At 48.3% G+C, this 23,564-nt stretch overlaps 1 long non-coding RNA gene across 1 annotated transcript; it reads left to right on the top strand.

Annotated features, from left to right (window-relative positions):
* Nucleotides 1-13,207: 13,207 nt before the first annotated feature.
* LOC135816654 (uncharacterized) lies at nucleotides 13,208-18,785 on the top strand. Its single transcript, XR_010553435.1, has 2 exons — nucleotides 13,208-13,650; nucleotides 17,829-18,785. It is a non-coding gene; the product is annotated as an uncharacterized LOC135816654 (long non-coding RNA).
* The last annotated feature ends 4,779 nt before the right edge of the window (nucleotides 18,786-23,564 follow it).

Raw genomic sequence — 23,564 nt, 5'->3', positions numbered from 1 at the left:
GAGTTCCGGGTATTCCGTGTTTCGGAGAACCAATTATAAGCCTGCATATGCAAGGGTATTTTATTTAGTAATATTTTATGTATGAGAACACAGAGGTGGTACTTATGTCGAGTGGAAAGGGGACTGATCTTGGCAATTTCGTAAAGACTAGCGGAGGGAAAGCGACGATCTTTGCTAAATAAGATTTTAAGGAGCATGCGGTTATGGGTTTCTAGCTTGTTCAATACAGTAGTAGTTATGCCAGACCAAGCAGTATCACAGTAGTCAAGTAAGGGCAATATATAGCAACGATAAAACAAGCGTTTGCAAGAAAGAGGAAGATGTCTACAGTGGGCTTAAAGAGCCCCAAGGATGGAGCTTGTGCGCTTGCAGACATACTGCACATGGGGTGACCACGACAATTTAGAGTCAATAATAACGCCAAGATGCTTATGCTCTTCAACAATACGAATAGCAACACTTGAAGAAGGAAAACAAAGTGGCAGGGAAGGGGGAGAAGGGGAAATGTACATAGCTGCCGTTTTATCAACGTTTGGCTGCAACTTCCAATCATGCATCCAGGTTATAACTTTCCCAATGCTATCTTGCATGGCTTCGTGCAGGCGTATAGGGCAAGCATTGGAGCAAAGCAGAGCTGTGTCGTCAGCGAAAAGGCCGACACCAGGGGCAATATCGGGGAGGTCATTAATATACAGGAGAAATAGCACGGTGGCCCAAGGATTGAACCCTGGGGGACTCCAGAAGTAACGGGTAAAGGCTCCGATAACACAGTTGAGAGGCGTACAAGCTGATGTCGGTTAGAGAGATACGATGAGAGCCAGCCGATAGCCTTGCCATCAATGCGATATACTGTTCGCAGCTTAGCTAAGAGACCCCTGTGCCAAACAGTGTCGAAGGCCTTTGCGAGATCGAAGAAAACTAAACCAACATGGTTATGGGCGTTCCGGGCGGTGTGGATGTCTTGCACGAGGCGGGTAACCTGGTACCTGGTGGAGTCACCCCGACAAAAGCCCGACTGTGCTGGCGAAAGTGAAATGCGAACATGATCATAAATGATGTCATATACAACACGTTCGCACACTTTTGATAAAGTAGAGAGCAATGAGATAGGGCGATAGCTGCTGGGGGTGGTGCGTGGTCCTCTATTTTTGTAGGTGGCCACGACTACCGCAGTTTTCCACATGGCTGGGAATTTCCCTTCGCGAAATGACATATTCAAGATAATTGACACAGGATAGGCAACAGACGGAGCAAGAGCTCTCCAAACTTACTTCGTTGGTAATTCCGTCTTGACCAGGGGACTTGCCAGTTTTCAGATTACGGAGATATTTCCTCACTTGGGCTGTACCAGTCGACAATGATAGGAGGGACGCAGGTATTGAGGGTGAAGGGGTGAGTGGTGGTATAGGCCACGTAGGGTCGTCAGGAAGTCCAAACGACGTGTGTGTGTAAACGCGCAATTCATTTTATGCACATGGCGGTTTGAAATCTGACCCGGGTCGAACTCAACCCGGGTTGAAACGCCTCATGTAAACACCGCCTTAAGCTGTGTTCACAACTGGCGCGTGGACGCGGTACGCTTGCGGTTCATGCGCCCCCAAACGCGCGCTCAGCCTTTCACAAAAAACAGCAATCCGAGTCGTATTTAGCTCGTGCGACACCTTCGAGTACTAATTTTTTGACCCCGCCAGTCAAAGTGACTGGCATGTACGCTGATACGCGCCTGATACGCGCTGAAAATTCCAACATGTTGGAAGTTCCATTTCGGCGCGTTTCCGTACGCATGGCGGCCCAAAAGCCAGCAAAAATACGCACAAACGCGTGGTTTCACGCGTACACGCGCCAGTTGTGAACACAGCTTTAGTTCACATTCGACGGGGCGCGACGGGACGCGACGTAAGGATCGACGGGAAGCGACGGGATGGTCTGACGGCGTCCAATGTGAACACCAGGAACGGGAACGCAACCGTACGCAACCGTACTACCGTACAGATCGGGAAGCGACGGGAAGAGTTGGATCGATCCAACTTTTCATACCGTAGACGGGGACGCTTTTTTTCTTCCGTTTTTGTCTCTTGGTGCGTTACCGGCATGGCGATACTGAGACCTAATGGTCAGTGGAGTGCCTGTAGCCTCACCAGCACTGCTACTATGGCTGTGTTTACATGAGGCGTTTCAACCCGGGTTGAGTTCGACCCGGGTCAGATTTCAACCCGCCATGTGCACAAAGTGAATGTCGCGTTTACATGACGCATTGCGCTTGACCCGGGTTGAAATTTCGCCCCGGGTTGATTTCAACCCTCCCCCCAAGGGGAGGGTTGAAACCAACCCGGGTCAAGAAAATCGTACAAACGTACTTCTGTGGGTATCTCGCGCCAGGTTTGAACAGCACTGCAGATGCAAATTTCGCGCGAACGGATTCACGTGACCATGCAGGACTGTAGAAGTTTTTTTTTTTTTTTTTTTTTTTTTCCGGTCGAGAAATACCTCAAACTTTGCATGATCTGAAATGTAGTCTTTGGCACCTATGATCAGGGGATGGCCCACGCCTGGTAAAAAAACAAAAAAACAAAAAAAAACAATGAGAAGTTGCGTACAAATCGTGTACAGACTAAACAGACTTTGGATTCGAACATAACAGAGTGGAAAACCGGAATCCGAGAAAACGATAACATGCAAAATCATGAAAAAGTGGGGGGGGGGGGTACTGAAGCAGAACAGTAGCAAAACACACCACGGATAGTTACCGAAAGCACTCTGCAGCAGCAAGGACCACAGAAGCATCAGAGTCAATGACTCTCTGGCGGGCATCTTGAGACCGTGGCCTGCGGTGACCACGGAGGCTGGCATTGGAGGCACGAACAAGAGAAAAGGAAACCCTTGACCTAATAAAGGCAAGAAGTGAGGAGAAGGGCTCCTTTCTCTTGTCGGCGAGCATAGAGGCGACACGCTTGAAAAAAGCGGAGGCGGACTTGCCGTAGCCGCCGGAAGCGCTGAACACAATGGGAGAAAAAGACGCGTGTTCAACTTCCCGGACGCGTTCTTCGTACGCGCGCCTTTTCTCGGCCTCATGCTTCCGGTAGGTGGCTGTGATGGACTGTTGGCGGTTGGAGCGGGCGTGCGGGTTGAATACCCGGATGTCCAGTAGTGCCCGTTCGAAACGTCCACCCCAGACACCCGATGCGGCCACATCCAGGCGGGCACCATCCTCGGAGATGGCGGAGCGGTGACGGAAGGTCTCACCGGTTAGCGGCTGGAGATGTGGCTCGACCTGGACATCATGGGCCACTTCACGCAGGAGAGATGCGGTGAGATCCCGAAGGTCATTATGCCGCATGGCGGGGTAGCCACCAGTTGGGCAAGACAGCGCGTGTTCCGGTGAAAACGCTTTGCCGCACACACATTCTGTTGGCAGGCCTGGAGGGGTCCAACCATACCGTAGGCAGAGAGCGTCCCAGAACGCCTGCTTGTGTAGGTTGAAACCATACTGACGAAGGGGCCGACAGGTCAACCAGCTGGAGGCGCCCTTTTCAGCAGCAAGATTCAGGGTGCGCTCTGTGGTGCTGGTGGAGGTGGCAATGACCGAGGCAACCGCTTCCTTCGCCAGGCGCCGGGACTGGGAAACAATCTCTGCCTTCGCAGTGATGGTGGCAGCTGGGACGCCTTCTGCTGACTGATCTTGCTGGAGGATCTTCTGCACGAGAGACTTGGTAATATGCATAGAGTCCTGGAACTGGGAGGCAAGGGAGGATGGGTTGACAATCCCCAGCCCTCCGTCCCTGCACGGTAGGGCCAGCATGGCACGCTCGATGTCTCCTGGCGGGACGCGGTTGATGATGGCAGGGATGAATTTGGTACGGATTCTTTCCTCCAAAGGTGCGAGCAGGTCGGCCGTATTTGGCACTGTCCGGGCGACAAAGGACCACTGATGGCGAACTCCCTGGCCGAAGGCAGCAAATGCCGCTTGTGGTTGGGTGCGGGCGAACTCAGCCAGAACATCCACTTCGCGACACCACTCATCCACCTTGCCTGACACATATGCCGAACAGAATGTTGGTGATCCGAGGACGGCACCTAGGTGGCGACACCCATCCGACCGGATGTCTATGCTGGAGTCCTGGAAGATTTCCCTGGCTCGATCTAAGCACTCGGGCTTCACCAAAAGTATCGACTTTTTGGCGTTGATGTAGTATCCATAGGATGGACCTTCTTCTTCCAGGATGGACCACCACTTATGAAGCCTGGTGAGGGTGCTTGCTGCTGTGGAATCATCTGCGAACCACGCTTGTACGGCTTTGCTAGAGGCAGCACGACGGATGAGAGGCACGGTGCCCAACGCATACATTGCCATTGCGAGCGGATCGCCTTGTGTAGTTCCTTCACAGGAGAGAATGGTCTCGCCACCGACGAACAGCCGGGATGGGGACCGGTACGTATTGACGATGGTGGTGGAGAATTCTGGGCACAGATGCTGGATGTTGCGAATGCATACGTTGCGGTTGATACGATTGAACGCATTTGATGCATCGGCTAGGAGCACGGCCTCAGTGTCGTCTTGCGCGAATGCAGATCGCATAGCGTGGATGGCTGCTTCGATGCCACTCTGTTGACCTGCACACAGTTGGAGGCACCCTGTGGCTTGCTGAATTGCTGGGCCTACTACCATCAATATGGCCTTGCCGATAACACGTCGGACGACCTCACCAATTCCGATGGGCCGAACTCCGGGTTGCTTGTCTAACGGGATCAGCCTGCAGGCGGTATAGGCCTCAAGGGAGGAAGGGTCGATGGCAGTGGTCGCTATGCGACGGGCACACAGGGCGAGCGCATCGCAGAGAGCATCAGAGGCACTATGGAAGGACGAACAGATTCTTCGCCAGCCATTGGCGTCCATGCCTGAGGGTCCGGCCGCACCGTTGGTATTGAGGACTGATTTCATGATGGCCTCTCTCGTGATGGCTGAGAACATGATGGCATGTGGTTGTTCGGGAGGTATTCCCGGTATAAGCACTGCCTCATGGAGTGGCTCACCCGGAGGGTGCTTGGAGATGAGGACCTCTCGGACTGATTGACCGTCAATGATGTCGTTCAGGGAGTGCGAGCCCGTGGATGATTCTTGGGAGAGCATTCGAACCGCTGCTCCGGTCTTCCCTGCAGTGATCAGTGATGCGAAGTTGCGTGCGTCATTCCCCTGACTAGCTGGGGTGGGACGGGTGGAGGATTTACCGGCGTCGAGTTGCTCCTGAATTGTTCGGGCTTCCCGTATTAGCTCGTCCACGTTTCCGGCATTCCACAGTGGCAATCGGCGGTTGAGACAGTCCAGGTGTTCTTGCCGGCTGTTGGCTCCGTATGGCTTCTGCAAGATTAGTTGTGTGGCTGTCATGGCTCCCTTGATGGCATAGCCTTCACCTGCACCCTCTTGCCCGAAGCGCCTGAAAAGTTGGGCTAACAGTAACACAAACTGCGCCCCGACGGCTCCGGAGGGCACGAGAAACAGGTTTGGGCGGAAATGCACTACCTCTTCATATGCGGCGGAGAGTACTTGCTGGGTGTCCGCTACGGAAAGGTTCCCCAATTTCAGGTCACAGTTTGCAGGTGTGTACTGTGGGAGTTCATGGGCCCTAGTGTTAGTGTCTGGAGTGGCTCCACTGGTGTTGTTTGAGTGCCCTACATCGCTCTCATCCAGGGTGGCTAGCAACTCGGCATCCAGGGTTTGACTGGACATTACAGTGGGGTGAGCAGCCTGTGTGCTGTGTGTGGCCTCAGTCACCTCAGTGAGTAAGCGTTGGGCACGAGCTGCATTGCTCAGGAGACATGTAGGCTGCGCAGCTGCTGGGGAACACTGGGTGTGTTGTGTGTTGCATGATTGGATCTCTGTACTCTGGGGCGTTGGTGATGGACGCTCGGGGATTGAATCGGTCTGGCTGTCCTCATTTGCTGACCCGTGCAGATGACGATCGAGCAGGTCCCATGCATGTTGTTGGGTGTTCGAAACTACGGTAGATGTACGGCTCGTAGCTTGGTCTTCCGAACGATCAAGCAGGTCCCATGCATGTTGCTGGGAGTTCGAAACTACGTATACGGTACTCGTACTACGACTCGTTCCTGCATCTGCTGTCTGGTGGGCAGTCGCGGGGACAGGCCCAGGTGATCTGGGAACGTGACGTGCCGTTTGAACTCCTACGAGTACGGGGCTGCGAAAGGCGGGCGGTGGCGACGCGGGAGACGCGGCTGGAGAAGGATTGTTTCGGCAGCGGTTTTTCTGGGCAGGGCAGCAATTCCGGCATTTACGTCCACTCTTCACACAGACACAGCCAACACAGGAGCCATTGCCATTGCACCGGCAACACTGAGGGCCTCCCTGCATGGCGTGTGCTGTCCAGCTGATGCTTGAGGTGCGCAGCACGAGAATCTGGCCCAGAACTCAGTACAAATCCGACAGCTCCACAATCCGAGACCGTTCAAAAAAAGGCACGTCGCCCAAGGACTGTAGAAGTGGACTTTTGGCGGCATATCAGTATTTGACCCGGGTCAACTGTCTTCATGTAAACGCTCACCTCTTTTGTCTATCGTACAGACTTTCAACCCGGGCTGAACTCGACCCGGGTTGAAATTTCTCATGTAAACACAGCCTATCTGTGACTGTGGCGACCACCATTCAATGTCTAGTCCTCCCCTAACCGTACCCCAACTCTCTCTCTCTCAGCTCTCTTTTTATCTGTCTTTTTTTAGGCTGTGTTTACATGAGAAATTTCAACCCGGGTCGAGTTCAGCCCGGGTTGAAAGTCTGTACGATAGACAAAAGAGGTGAGCGTTTACATGAAGACAGTTGACCCGGGTCAAATACTGATATGCCGCCAAAAGTCCACTTCTCCAGTCCTGTGTGGTCACGTGAATCCGTTCGCGCGAAATTTGCATCTGCAGTGCCGTTCAAACCTGGCGCGAGATACGCACAGAAGTACGTTTGTACGAATTTCTTGACCCGGGTTGATTTCAACCCTCCCCTTGGGGGGAGGGTTGAAATCAACCCGGGGCGAAATTTCAACCCGGGTCAAGCGCAATGCGTCATGTAAACGCGCCATTCACTTTGTGCACATGGCGGGTTGAAATCTGACCCGGGTCGAACTCAACCCGGGTTGAAACGCTTCATGTAAACACAGCCTAACTCTTTTTTCTTTGTCAGCTTTCCTGGTGGTTATGTGCTTTTTCAAGTAAATAAAAAAAAATAAATAAAAAAAACGCAAGCGTACAAAACGGCTGCAATTCGAGACGGCGTCGTGCGCCGACTGCTCCAGATTCGTACTTGGAAATTTTTAGAATTTCGAACACTGCGCTTCCCATGATAAGTCACAGAATGGCTAGCACGACTTGAGTTGAATTTTAGCAACATAAGATCTCATGTCACTTATTGTATTTAGGGATAGTTCAGAAGCGTGACAGACGAACTATTCTATCATTTCCTGGGGGCTATTATCTGAACTAGACGCAATAATTATCATCGAAGAACATTCTCGAATACCTGGGTGATGCACGAATTTTGATAGTGCTCACTTCCGTTAATCGTTTTTCTTTGTAATTTTCCATTCATTTTCTGCTTTAATTCATATTATTTTGCTTTGTTTTCCTAGCTTACTATTGCCGTGGCTGGTTCAACGCCCTTGTCTCAGGGGATTCTGTCCCTGCATTAGCTATGCTTGTCACATGCTATGAGATTGTGTCTAATAATAATAATAATAATAATAATGCCACAACTTTCAGGGCTAATTTTTTGGTCTTCACGAAAAACTGGTATTGTGAACTTGATTCCGCTTCTTTCAAGGAGATATACAGTGGTCCCTCTATAATCCGGCACCATTTGTGCTACGAAAATCTGCTGGATTAGGGAGGGTGCTGGATTAACAAATCTGATTTACTGCTGCAATGTGCATGAAGAGGACATTTTGGCTACTGAAAATTGTGCTGGTTTATCGAGGGTGCTGGATTATAAAGTGCCGGATTAGAGAGGGACGACTGTAATTGAAAAGAAGTCCCGAAAAACGAGAAATTAGGTCCAAAAGTCACCCCGTTACGGACCGTGCCTTATGACTCGCGCCGTTCGACGGTGAACGTCGCAACGACTGCTGCATGTCGTGTCGTACGAATCGTACAGGATTTTACAGCTCACCCCAGCCGTCCCGACAAGCCCTCACGTCCCGTACCGTCGGCGTTGCGTCGAATGATTGATTGATTGATTTTATTTTACTTCGCAAGTTCAAACGGGTTCCTGGCCCAGTTATCAAAGCGAAGGGTAGAATTTGCCAAAATCCTAATGAGCAACAGCATAGGCAATATTTATCATAGAAGTGGAGTACTATGCGAGCGAGAATACTGAGAAGAAGGGAACATGTCAAAGCCTGACGAAACACAACCTATTTCAGACATACATAAGGAAGGCAGGCTAGCTTAAATTCTTGCAATCTGGATACGGTGCGCACCTCTCTAGGCAAACTGTTCCACAGCAATGCTCCTGCGGTGGCGAATCTCGTTTGGCCACACCGACTGCGAGCTGGCTGGCTGAGCAGACCATTGGCATGCTGATGGCGCGTACTTCTGCCGCTGCATGCTGCTGGTTTGAGAAGCTGGGCTAGAGCAAGGCTAGTGGAGTCATTTAGACAACGCCAGATGAAGATCAGGAGCTTTTGTTTAAAAAGTTCAGTGACGCGGTAAATCGAGTTGGCAGCCAGGAGGGGCTGCATCGCGGAACATGGCGGGCTGCCATCAATGCATCGGATCGCCCGGTTTTGCATGGCTTGCAGACGCTGAAGTTGGGTCACGCGGAGGGCTGCAGAGAAGCTGCAGGCACCATATATCATATCCGGCATGACAATAGCCTTTACATACATGTATATCTTGCGCGAGCTGCGGGAGAGGCATCGACGGGCTCGCCACAAGGCGCCTATCTTCCTTGCAACTTTGGTCACTATGGCGCTGACGTGTACATCCCAACTCAGGCGGTTGTCAAGAAGGACACCAAGATACCGCGCGGACTTCACTATCGGTAGAGAGGTATCGCAGCACACGATAGAGACCTCAGGCCCGGCATGTTGCGGTGAGATAGTCATTACCTGGCTTTTGGAGGCATTTAAAATTAGGCCGCGTGACTTAAGCCATATGGCGAGATCAGTGACAGCTGAAGAGACGGATTTGGAGACTTCCCCAGCGGAAGCTTTTGAATCATACAGAGCAATGTCGTCTGCGAATTGCACGCTGGGTATTGGCGATGAGACCGATTTCACATCACAGGTGTAGACGTTAAAGAGAATAGGCCCCAAGACGGTGCCTTGGGGCACACCACAGGTGCAGTCAAGAGGCACGACTTGTGGCCGAAGCGACTGTAACTTGCTGCCTGCGATCTGTCAGGTAATTCGCGAACCACTTCAGGGCGACACCAGAGATACCAACGTCAAAAAGGTCTTGGATGAGGATACCATGCCGGACTTTGTCAAAAGCCTTGGACATGTCGAGGAGGCACAGCCCTGTTACCAGACCACTGCCCTTCGCCTTCTGCAAGCTGTCCGTGAGAACACAGAGGGCATCCTCAGTGGAGCACTTCTTCCTGTGAACTATAATGTAGGCTGTACTGGAGCTATAATTATATATTTGTAGATTTCCAACTTCACAAGTTGAGACAAGTATTGGTTTGATATTTTGACAAAGTCTGGCTCACGGCAGCCGGCGATCACCGGCGCGAATGGTTCACAAACCACTTTTGGTCAAAATTGTACGGGATCGGGGCCGGGCAGATCGCAAGAGTTGGGCACTGTCCACTTTTGTTGCCCAAAGGGTGGCTTTCCAACATTGCGCCACAATGAGGTACGTGACGTCACCGCCAGCATGCTCCGGAGAGTGGCCAATAACGTTGCGGTGGAGCCTCATCTTCAGCCGGTCACTGGTGAGCGGTTTCGCCATCGGACAGCAATATCAACTGACCAGGCACGGCTTGACATTGTGGCAGGCGGGGTGTGGGGCGGACAGTTTGAACGCTGCTTTTTTGATGTTAGGGTATTCAACCCATATGCAGCTTCGAACCGGTCGGCCCACATCCAATCTGCCTTCAACAAGCACGAAGCTGAGAAGCGACGCCATTATGCTGAACGAGTACCAGAGGTGGAGATGTCGAGTTTCACTCCACTTGTCCTGGCAACAACTGGTGGTATGGGCCGTGCTGCTACTGCTTTCTATCGGCGGCTGGCTGTTATGGAGGAGCGTGGATCAGTTGGGTATCATACCCATATCTCGCTTATCCGGAGCCGGCTGGCCTTTGCTTTGCTGCGTGCTAACATCATGTGTCTGCGGGGGGGCTCGCTCACCATTTCCCTGGCATAGGGTGATGGATGACGCCTCTCCAGATGTTCCTGTTGCTAAAGCCCGCCTTGTTGGCAACTAGCTAACACGGGTAACGGATACTGACTGATCAACAGAGACTATCTCGTAGTCCACGTCCACCGATGTCGACCGAGGTAGCTCTCTTGCTACTGTTGTCGCGAATCGCGAGAATAATCTAATCAACTCCTTATTTGCTCATCCTGCGCCTAAATCTGCTATGCGTACTGTATTGTTGTACGCTGTATTTTCTCTTCGGGGTGCTAGTGCCGAATTGGGCTAGCACCGTACTCACCCTTTTTCTGTAGTATTCATATTTGGTTACAGTGTGCTCGTAATGGTGTTGCTGCTGTTTTCCCCCGAAACAAAGAGCTCTTTCCGGTTGGTGAAAGAGCTGCCGAATTTCTTCTTATCATCGACTTCATTACTTGAAATGATCTTACTCGTAGCCTTGACCAGAGTCAAGCTACAACAACCGAAGCTCTTGTTGTGTGTTATGGACTGACATAGATAATCGGCCAGTGATACACAACAACTGTGTAATAGTGACATGTACCCAGCTAATGTCTCTGCTTCGTTCAGGGAATTCAGAATAGGAAGTCTGCTGTACCACCCGCTCTTTTCTTTTTACTTTTAAAAGCGATTATTTGTAACATGGAAATTTGTTCCTTGGCTCACCATCTGAGTTCTTAAAGCTATTATTCATTTTCTGCTGCCCCCGGTTATTTCTTTTATTAGTATTATTTTCTTTGCCTTCGCTTTCTTGTTATTGGGCAACTTGCTCGTTAGAATCTGCGAAGTAAAATAAACAACAACAACAACAACTATCTCAAAAATGGAGTTATCATTGTGTGCAGATTGTAAAGTTTTATTTTATTTTTATTTACATTTTTTGTTTTGTTTTGCTTTGCAGTTGTTGCCGCGGTCAGGCCAGTGAAATCATGTTCTGTGATTTCCCGTATAAGAGGCTTTAGAAAAAAGAAACTTTTGTTTGCCGGCGGTCCCTTGCGATATTTTACCGTATGATTTTGTTACGACTGCACTGGTTCACACAATCGCAATGCGCCGGGAGAGGTTGCAAGAAGCCCACCGCTGGTGACTCCCGGCGCGTACCGGCGACATGTGAACCAACCCTCCCGGCGCGTACCGGCGACATGTGAACCAACCCTTTTAACGGAAGTATTTTCACTTCGACCATACACACCTTGCTCACGCTGCATACTGCTGAGAGTTCTGCGGTACTGGAGCTAGATTTCCAACTCCACAATGCGCCGGGAGAGGTTGCAAGAAGCCCACCGCCGGTGACTCCCGGCGCGTACCGGCGACATGTGAAACAACCCTCCCGGCGCGTACCGGCGACATGTGAACCAACCCTTTTAACGGAAGTATTTTCACTTCGACCATACACACCTTGCTCACGCTGCATACTGCTGAGAGTTCTGCGGTACTGGAGCTAGATTTCCAACTCCACAAGTTGCGTACCGGCGACATGTGAACCAACCCTCCCGGCGCGTACCGGCGACATGTGAACCAACCCTTTTAACGGAAGTATTTTCACTTCGACCATACACACCTTGCTCACGCTGCATACTGCTGAGAGTTCTGCGGTACTGGAGCTAGATTTCCAACTCCACAAGTTGAGAGCCACCGCATCCCCGACCACCACCCCTATCGGTTTCTTGTTCTTATAGCCAGATCACCTTGAAAAGACTGAGATTGGGCATGATCAGGGCTTTGATGGTTTTGTCGTACAGTTACCAATGGCAGCGGGCTTTGATGGTTTTCTCGTACAGGTTGCCAATGGCAGCGGGCTTTGATGGAATATCAAAGCCCGCTCTCCGAGGCTGCTGATCGGTCGTAACCTAGCAAAGGGCACGTGGGTCGTTTGAATTGGGTTCCAAGCCTCTTGTACGGGCAAAATAAACACAAGTGCAAGGTCAACAGCTTAGTACCGAGAGAAAATGAGCTGAAATGGCTGTGAAAACAGTCTTATACGGAGGAAGCTACAATGGCTGTGAAAACAGTCCAAAAAGGAGGGAGCTAAAATGGCTGTGAAGACAGTCTAATGCGTAGCAAGGCGAGCCTCAGCCTGGACGAGGTCGACAGGCACAAGGTTGATGTGACGGCGGCGAACGGAGCGTGATCCTCGAACGCACCGGATCGCAGACCTAGCAAGAGAGAAAGCCAAGCAGCAGCGCATCCAGCAAACGACTTTGCTGTAGCTCTCCTTGCGCTTAGAAGCCAGAGCATCAGCAATCCGCTTGACGACGATGTCTGCCTCTGGACCCATTCCGCCGCAAGAGGAGAAGACCAGTGGTGTGAACGAGCCATGTTTGAATTCATAATCCGGCAGTCGTAAATCGCGTACCGTACGGGTGCACTCCTTGCCAGGCCAGTCTGGTCTTTGTGGTCCACTTCACAACAATAAGGCTGTGTTTACATGAGAAATTTCAACCCGGGTCGAGTTCAGCCCGGGTTGAAAGTCTGTACGATAGACAAAAGAGGTGAGCGTTTACATGCAGACAGTTGACCCGGGTCAAATACTGATATGCCGCCAAAAGTCCACTTCTACACGAATCTACAGTTCCGTATACAGTAGTCACGTGAATCTGTTCGCGCGAAATTTGCATGTGCAGTGCCGTTCAAATCTGGCGCGAGATACGCACGGAAGTACGTTTGTACGATTTTCTTGACCCGGGTTGATTTCAACCCTCCCCTTGGGGGGAGGGTTGAAATCAACCCGGGGCGAAATTTCAACCCGGGTCAAGCGCAATGCGTCGAGGTATATTATGTATCAGATTGCAACGACCAGGAGGCTCTTAGTAGTGGCTGCAAATGACCGATATCCGTCACTTGCAGCTCTGCATCAGAGACCTGTAGCTGGCCTGAAGAGTTGTAAAATTACTCCTTCGTAGCCGGGGGAGTCAGAGCGAGGGCGATTCACGGCTTGGTCAAAAAACTGTCGGCCTGGAACGTAAACGTGGATCTGCCGACACAGTTCACCTGGTTCACACGCCTGACCTGGCATGCTGCCTTGCGTGAAAGGAACATTTTTCCGAAAGCAAGCTTCTTCTCCAAAATTCGAAATTTCTTTCCAAAAATGCCGTCGTCCTTGACCTCGAAGCTGAATGTTGTTAGGATAGAAAATTAGCGAAGATGTAGCCGACCCATTCTGGCAAGCCGTGTGCCCTCTGGATATGCAGTTGTTCGCCATGGTCAACAATCTTCTTCTCCTTCGTTCGTACTTTCGCTTTCCTGACCACGAATACAAGCGGTACCCATGCTCAGGTTAGTGTTTATTTGTCTGTCTATGCACATACATGTAATACAATGTACTGTTCGTGCTGCAGGCACTGGCCGATCATGGAAATAGAGGAAGCAGCCAGCTTTCTTTGAATTCTCGTGCTTTCAACAAAAATATGTACACACTTTCCTTGGCTCCTCTTTCCCACCGCCACCATGCATGCACAATCGAGCTTGCTTTAATGCCCTGCAATGCAGAATGCTCCCACCACCGCAACTACCACCGCCGCCACCACTACCAGCAGCAGCAGCAGCACCACCACCGCCACCACCACCGCCACCACCACCGCCCCCACCACCACACCACCACCACCACCACACCACCACCACCACCACCACCACCACCACACCACCACCACCACCACACCACCACCACCACCACACCACCACCACCACCACACCACCACTGTGACCACCACCACCACACCGCCACCACTACCATTACCGTGACCACCACTATAGAAGCATTGTCGTGCACGGCACGCACGTCTGCAAGAGAAAATAATAGTATGCCAGTGCTGTAATGCCCTGCAGTGCAGTATGCTCCCGCCACCACCACCACCACTAACGTTATGGAAGCATTGTCACGCACTGTACATCGATCCACAAGAGAAAATAATGCCAGTGACTTACTAGCACCTCCATGCTGCATGCGGACCTGGACACAGCACTGTTCCCTCTGCAGGAAAGGGGGGGGGGGTGTATTTCATTGTCCCTGCCTGAAGTGATAATGACTACATGACATGATATCCAGCTAACTTTGCCAGTAACGAACGACCCTTGATCGGGCATGAGAAAAGTGTTGGTATTTGGGAGTTGTCGTCATTCACGGGGTTGAAAATATACGGCTATATTGTTACTAGGTCTGAAGATAGTGTCACTATCCGTGGGTTGTTATACCCGTGGTTGACTGCAGATACGTTTGGATTATTCCATGAGTATATGAAGGGCATACGTTAAATATTTTCCTGAGGACATAGCACGAGGAAATTATGGGGAATGCAGTACATGTATAGAATGGTGCAATCCATTTCTCCCAGGGCACTTTCCCAAGACTCCTTCCAATATTCACTCTTGGCGCGACCCTTGTGAACTGAGCGGGGTGTATCGTTGAATATACCCCTCTCAGAACGTCTTCTGATTGGCTGAAATCGCCCAATTCATACCGTTCCATGGATGTCAGGGAGTCGTAGCACCCAAGGAAACAACACGAGATCATGATACCCAAAATGATGTACTGTAAAAGCGGAAATTTTCAGTGGTGTTTTATTTTCGGTAACTTCGGTGCCGACAATTTTTACCGAAAAAATGCACCGAACTTTTTCGGTACTACTTAGTGGTACTAGCACCCTTACCTGGAAAGCGGGTATTACCGAAAATTTCCCTCCACCGAATCGCCGATTTTGGAGAATTCCGAAAATATTACACCACCGATAATTTCTGCTTTTACAGTACACAGATTGGATCCATGGAGATTCTACATGATCTGTGGTTTATGCAACTCGTGATTGCGGACTTGACTCACTGGCCCCAAGCATGGGTCAGTCAAGCGATGCTATATGCGAGCATGTATGTATCGCACTTGCCCCTAAGGCAGTTAGGGCAACTGTCACTGGCAGCCCAGGGTTGAACCCACATTAATAATTTTTGAAATTTTCCAGGGTGACACGAAAAGCTTCATGCACACACACAGATTGGATCCATGGAGATTCTACATGATCTGTGGTTTATGCAACTCGTGATTGCGGACTTGACTCACTGGCCCCAAGCATGGGTCAGTCAAGCGATGCTATATGCGAGCATGTATGTATCGCACTTGCCCCTAAGGCAGTTAGGGCAACTGTCACTGGCAGCCCAGGGTTGAACCCACATTAATAATTTTTGAAATTTTCCAGGGTGACACGAAAAGCTTCATGCACTGGGTGGTCACTCTCTATTCGTGTATACCACTCTGCCAATAGTGCATAGAGCTCTCTTTTGAGCTGCCCAGCTGGCCCTCGTTATGATTTAGGCTGAAAGTCTACCGTGCCGTCTCCCTTATGCTATGACTCCATAATGCATATGTACAGAAGAAAAAATCCTGGGACTCCGTTGATGAAATTCTGTTTTGTCAAGTGGGCATTTTTGATTATTGTGAATGGCGTGTAGTGCCATAGTACAGTTCCTTTTGCTACATAACGTTTGCACAAGTCAACTTTCAGCAATTGAACTAGGAAGATCTATGTCTCTGATCTTGTCATTTGGCCCGGCTGGTGCTGTGCACTAACAGCCATTGTCAGGCACCCTCGAAAGACCAACAGCGATGAGTTCATGACCCAAGCATTATTTGGGCCGTTAAGTTGACTAAACGGGAGTGTAGCAAGCTTTGATCGGCGTGCTTGTGAAATGTTGTCCGAGCTGAATAGAGTCTATCTCCTGCGGTTTAGTACAACAGTTTCACACCTAATACTGTAGATTCGACGTCTCCAAGAAAAACCTCCGTGGAGACTGGAAACTATAGCAGATCATAAATGATGTAGTAGCTCAGCTGATTCCTCAGCTCGTGTCTAGGTTCATGTACTTTGGTAAACGTGTTGTGGCAGACTCCATGTGCAAAGCTGCATACTCTTGGGGTTATTGATTCTTGCTGATGATTCCATTAACGTTATTGCATAGATATGAACATCATAATAATTGAATGTTGGCAAGACCCAACAAGGTGTCCCTAATGACTTACATCAGATCTTCACAAAATGCACATATGTACTGTAAGACATGATTTTATAATATACAATCATGTCTTACAGTATATATTATATAACGAGGAAGCAAATCTAACGTTTTAACGGATGACATTTCTTCGTTATAATAGATCCGTTGAGGCCGTACTGCTTCATATATGCTGTGTGTGGATATGGCAGAATACTGCAAGATTGTTAACATATCTTCTCGTTAACCTATGAATTTTGGACAATCGTTAAATTTGCGACTCGTTATAACAGCATGTCTTACAGTACATCTTGAAAAGCCATATTTTGGTTTCACATACACGTCTCATTTCTATCACAGAGATCAGTAGCCATGGGCCATTGGTGGCAATACTGGTAGGAGTCGCCCGAGGCTTAGCCAATAATTTCCGTTCTATACCCAAAATACATACCCGAACTGGGCACAAATCTATCCCATTCCTTGGTGCTGACCCCTTTGATGCGCCCCCGAATCCCTTAGCATTATTAGTACCTCCAATTCATTTCATCATCAGCTCACCGCATGCTCAGTACTGTGTTGTAAAGTATGCAAATTTTCGACGCTTTTAAATTGCAGCCTCCCCAGGGCAAAAACACATCTCGGCCACATTGAAATTTCAGCCTGTACTGCTGATGCCTGTATAGTGTATACACTGTCACATTGAACCTTGCGAAACAAATTTTAGGCTACAAATGCCCAGTACATAAAAGTGGAGAAGGCACTGAACGAAGTGTCAACCTACGAATACAACCTCAGTGCAACAACATGCTCTTTCTCTTTCTGCTTGTGTAAGCAGAAAGAGCACGTTGTTGCACTGAGGTTGTATTCGTAGGTTGACAGTTCGTTCAGTGCCTTCTCACCTTTGGTTACGTAATCTTGTTACCTTTTGCGTTTCCTCTAGTAAATAAATGACAACCGCTCTATTCAGTTGCTATTCACTCCTGGCGCATGCGCTGGACGCAAAATTCTTTTATTAGTGATGTCGAAAAAGTATGCGGTTGTCAGTTGACAAACCTCCTTTTATTTACAATTCAGTTGCGTGATGTCCACCACTTTCCGAATTAAAAATGCATAGGCCGATATTAGCCGAAAATAAAATATGCGCCGAATATGCAGTACCTTGCGCACTCTGTTAGAAGACATTAGGGCTACTGGGAATGAATGCTCAAGTAAAATGATGAAGTACAGTAATACAATACTATAGGGAGTTCATTTGGCATGAATGCACCAAGCCAACTCTCCTATACAAACAGTATAGTGTTGCTGCCAAAAATATGATTAGCTAAAGTTGCCTTTTTGCATTATTATGGTTGAACTTTTTTCCTGTAGCTTCGTTCCCATGCTGTGGATTTAATCACGAAATTTGTTAGCAAGACGAAGAGGTTTTATGTGAGCTTACTATTCTACCTGCACTTGCTTTTATCTTTTTTGTGCAGGACTCTGAGAAGCTGGAGGGACCCCACAAACCTCAAGCATTGAGGATACAACTTTTAACCAAGAACCAGGCAACATGATGTGCATGTATCACGTTCGCTGTGATTGCATCGTTTCAGGGTACACTGACAACATACTAGTACTAGGAACTAGTCCTTGATTAGCAGCAGTGGTCTGAATTATTGCCTGGCCGCTATTCATATAATCCTTTGGTGCTTACTCATCGCCTTGTTCTGTCTCTAAAATGGCGTATGGGTGTTCTGAGGCTTGTAATATTTGCTCAAGCCGCGCATTGGCATTGGTGCATGTCGGTAAATGCCAGCCACTGCTGCCTAGCTCAACATGTTTTGTATGATGTAGAATGCGCTCTGTGTATCTACAATCGAGTGACCTGCTTGTGTGGGCTAACTGTAACTACACCAACAGTTGCACTAGTATGTGCACTGTGCTGGCACAGTGTATCATACTCAGTCTTGTCACTTCTTCTTCCACGTTTACTGTATTGTTTAATTCACTGTACACATCTTGCCCAGCTCCTCTAAGGCCACACAGAATTAGTTTGTTGTTTTGGGCCACTACACTCAGCTGGTGTAAGGTTGGTCTGCTTCTCTCTTCCTTCTCTTCGACGTGTCCAGCCAATCATTCATGTCAAGCTTTGCATAACTTAGATCACTGTATATACAGTCACCTGGCTGGAAACGTCCATGGCTGCAAAATCCCATCTTTCTTGAGGGACCCCATTTTATAGAGTGGACGACATTCACTTTCCTGATAGACTCACCTCAGATGTTGGTACACTGTATTGTACCCATCCCTGATTTGTACATGCACCACTTTTTTGGCAACTCCGAACAGTGAGAATGTCTGCTGTGGATAGTTCTCATGCTTTTAAACTCATTCGTAAACAAGTACGGTTTTATACCACCAAAATGTAGTTCATTACAAGTCGTCGATTATGATCCTTTGTTGAGACGAAAGCTTCGGGACCTGGGAGTACTTGTGACATACCCATATCATACTCTGTCAGGTTCTGAAGCTGTGTGCTGTGTGCCAGGGGTTATGGCGATCGAGTGCATGTATGTTCGGATAAGGGCGTGGGAAAACACTCATCTAAAGCATACTCATTTCCTCATGCATACTTTCATTTCTCATTCTTTTTGGCACACACTCCAGCTCCTCGAAATTATCATGGGATGCATGTTGATGACAGCCTGCTGCCATGCAGCCTGAGCAGTTCGGACAATCAATCATTCGGATAATCAGCATTCTATATTACTACAGTTGTAGCAGCTGTATTTCATGTACAGTACTACAGTAGAGTCAGGCGCCGAAGAACGTGTTGCCCAAGAATGTCCAGCCTGAAATGCTAAGAACACCACCGCCTTAAGTTTAAAAGAATGGCGGTGTTGGTTTTCCGGTAGCTTTCGGGATACATAATTATGATCCTAACATGATTGTTTCTAAGAACATGCTACAAGAACGCAGCCAGATGGCTGAAAAATAAGAACACCCCAGGCTAACCTCTTGGACACAACGTTCTTGGACGCTCGACTCTACTGTAGTATGGAAGAACGCTCTTCGGCAGGGATGTTACATGTTAGAAATCATGCGTACAAGATGCCTATTTAAGTCCGCTCTTCTTTTATGACAAGCTTTGGCATGCATGCAGCTCTTAATAAATCCCAAAGGTGGAGTGCAATGACATGCATTTGGAACCGTGATCACTAAAATCCTGCGCTTACCGGTAATTCTAAGATTTAGAACTATAAGTGATGTTGCACACCAAAGAACGTCGTTCCGAGGGCCTAGGTCGGGGGCGTTCTTGGAAGAACATCATGCTGGATTGTAGATAAACTATATAACCCGCATGTGTGTGATAACAAAAGCTGCGGTACAGTGCGGAGAAACTAGTATAACATACTAATATCACCAGGTTTTCTAAACTTCTTGTTCTATACTGGAGAATATTCCAGCGAGTGAATCCAGAGCAAGTGCTATGGAAATGGACTAGCGAGAGCTCACAATAGCCATTCAGACCCACGAGTCCTTTCTTGAACCGAACAATAATCATCTATGGCATTCAACATGCAGTTTGGGAAGCCATGCAGTCCTGGGACAAATATCCAAATGCATTCTTGTCTCCAGACCAAACAACGATGGTTATCATACTTGACAATTTCCAACTCTACGACCACCATGCCAGCTCAAGCAAAAAGAAGCAAAGGAAGACGGAGATTTCTACTTGTGCAGCCATTCAGGGAGGAGCACGAAGGCTGTTTTAACATTACATGATTCGACTGTGCACGCACTTTCCAAAAGTGTACTTATCACACACCGCGTGAACTCTTAGGCTGTTTGCAGTGCGATATACTTACATGTGCATGCCCTTGCCGCACATTCACACTCCAGTACAAAACATAATTATGCAAATATGTAATGCACATAATGTAACATTCTACGCTTGAAAGCAGATCAGCATTCGCACTTTTCCATTGCCTTCAGGCTGCAACAGCATATTGCAAGAGGGCACAATGGTCCAACCCAACATCTTCCAGTGAACACCATCGGCCATGGCAGTACAGACCATCTGACATTCACTCACACCACCCACATAGAAGAGAAGCAATGTTGATACTTCATAGTTAACACGTTACAAATACTACTGAGGGTGCATATAGGCAGTACACCAGGTTCAGGATGCATTGATCCATTCTTCTGATTCAACTACCTCAGCTGCTCATTTGATCTATGGCTATGCATGCTGTCGTCAGTGAGCCACATCATTGCGAAAGACTGATGACGGAGAGATCATTGCGCGTGTGTAGTCACAATACTATCAGAGAAATACGTTTGGCAAATATAGGAATACTGTGGACAAAATTGTACACAATAACCTGCCTTGAAGCAAATCTCAGAAAGAAAGCGCTGTGCAGATGCATGTCAGCCGCTTCAGATTCAGTCACTTCGTGAGATCCAATATTCTTCCAACTGTACTGTTCAGCCTTCGGTGATCCACAGAGACAGACAAACAATCTGTTCCGTCCTTCCACATGAGAAACAGAGAGTGAACATGTTCCAGTTCATTCCAGTATGAAGGTGGCGGATACAGGCAATGAAAGTCATCGTTGGGCCAACATGACCAGCCTTCAGACATGAGTTCTCAGAGACCTTCGCTCATGATAATGGTATTCACCCTTGGCTACAATCCTGCAAAACACGTGAAAAGATTGCAGCAAAACAAACTGGATGTTATAAAGAAGCAATTTAGGAAAACTAAGCCTATCGTATTTGTAGTACAGTGAAGCTAAGATACAACACCCAGCAGGCAGGCAAACTTGCTAATATCCGATGGATTAGCATGCCTGATCATGGCACACCAGGTACAAAATGTGCAACCAGCATAACGTTTCCACCAGTATTGATAATCTATCGTAACGTTATTATCAAACTACATAACTGCTAAGAATGTGCAACTACTAACATAAGGTGCGATCGGCTTCGAAATCCAATGATTATGAGCAAGCGCGCATATATTTCTACATGTGCCATGTAGATAGAGTGTTTCATCAGGTTCAGTAGGCATGGATCCACAGTTCATTGTTCTGCTTCAACTACCGTAGCTGTGATGTACAAGTTTTGATCTCTGGCTACGCATGATGGTATTAATGAGCCCAATGGCCCACAAAAACCGAAGTGATGAAACTTTCTGCCTTGGGCAGAGGGATCATCGAGTTGCCCACTCTTGGTTATGTACTCATGCCATTACCAACTATCAGTGCACAAGTACTGCTACGCCCTCACTATGATCCATTGCAACAATATCACCAGGCACATGCATGCTACTGCACCTATTAAACCAAGAGTCGCAAATAGGAAAATCTTTGCTGTGAACCACAGCTAGCTATAAGGTGCTTTGAGTCCAGTTTTGTGGGAAAGTTGCACTGCATGATGCACAATACCACATTGAGCGAAATTCTATTTTTCACATAGCGTGAAGTGTCTCTCGAGAAATGCAATGCACAATGCATAGCACATCGCAGAAAAATCTTGTATTGCACCTGCAGTCTAAAACTGCTTGCCAGCCAGAGCTCTTGAGTCACATGCACCAGCATGCAGGAAGTGATGCCCATCACGTGTCACCCAACCTAGAAGTGAAGCTGGACTCAATTTCCCGTGATACGACCTGTGATGGAGCTGCAACAACCAGCGATGCAAGTTTGCAGTCCAATTATTTGAAACTGGCCCGCTATGTTGCTGAGAACGTCGTACTCAAGGCAACATTTGAGAAATTACCTTTCGAAAAAATGTTCGGTACAAACATGGCCGGATATTGTTTAAACTTTACGGTACTGTGTGAAGAAAACAACTATTTTATTGCATAGACTAAAGGAGCCATCCAGCATTATCCATAATTTTCACGAAATGAAAGAAGGACCCTCCTCCACCCCCCCCCCCCCCCCCCCCCCCGATTGATGTCTGTAATATCAATATTTTTTCGAAACGAAACTCCCCTTGACCCACCCACAAACGAAACTTTTTCTCTTCGTGTAAAAGATCGACAATTATGGACCCGGCATTATCGATAATTTTCACGAAATGAAAAGTTTAGTTATGAGTAACTTGTGACCGTCCCCCACCCCCACCTACTCACCCCTCAACGAAAAATAGCTGGAATGGACTAGTGTTTCAGCTATCAATATTTTTCATTACGAAACCCATCTTGACCCACCCGCCCATGAACGATTTTTTTTCTCGTTTCAAAGATACTCAATCTGTTAAAGATAGATAATTATGGACGGCCCCTAACGTGCCAGGTTAAAAATGAATGAACCGTAGAAGATTGTTTGTGATATCACACGATCAGAACAGGTGACAACCAACACTACATGGCTGTATACTTGATGTGCTGCATTTACTGGGTGCAACGCAGGGAGTTGTAGCATCTAGGTAGACGGCACAGGCGACTGTAAAGCTAAATGACATGGGGTTCGACCCAGGGGTTCCTGTTTCAGCCACCCTTGGGGCACCATTGGGCAGATCTATACACGCTCGTACATGGTATTGCTAACCTGGGCCGCTCTCAGGGTCAGTAGGTCAAGGCCGTGATCGCGGGTTGCGCAGATCACGGAGAACCTCCAAATCCTGAACCAAAATTCTATAAAGTATTGTGTAGTCCTTCTACAGTGTAGGTGCTATGACTCCCTGGTGCGATGTACCTGCTGGTAAATAGACAAATTGCAACCAGGCCATAATTCGGATAGAGCAGACGATCCTGTCCTGGACCCTGTTCCACATTCAAAGTATCTAGACTCATATAGTGAGGGAGGAATATTGTGGTACTGACTCCGATTTTCATGCGCTAAGAAATTATCAAGTACATTGTATATGTAACTGTAAGTGATAATCACTCAAAGTACGAAGCTAACAGTAATATTCACTGGTTAGAGGGAAAGGCACAAACGGGAAAGGTCTGAAGAAAAAATTGACTGTCACCACCAGGATTCGAACCAGGGACCTTCGCTTGAGGCCAGCGATGCTCTAATCACTGAACTAAGGTGTAGCCGTCATCCCAGCCGAGATCGTTCAACATTTTCTTCAGACTTCGTAACGCACACTAACAACATCAGCTAATGGTATATGTACTCTTTTTCGATTGTACATGCAAGCTCTACCTTGTGATGTTGAGCTCTCTTCGTTTGGTGGGGGTACTCCGATCGTCTAATGTGAACCACAGTCCA

This window comes from Sycon ciliatum, chromosome 5 (genome assembly GCF_964019385.1).
Source record: "Sycon ciliatum chromosome 5, ocSycCili1.1, whole genome shotgun sequence".
Taxonomy (NCBI): domain Eukaryota; kingdom Metazoa; phylum Porifera; class Calcarea; order Leucosolenida; family Sycettidae; genus Sycon; species Sycon ciliatum.
This window is presented reverse-complemented; position numbering and strand designations above follow the sequence as displayed.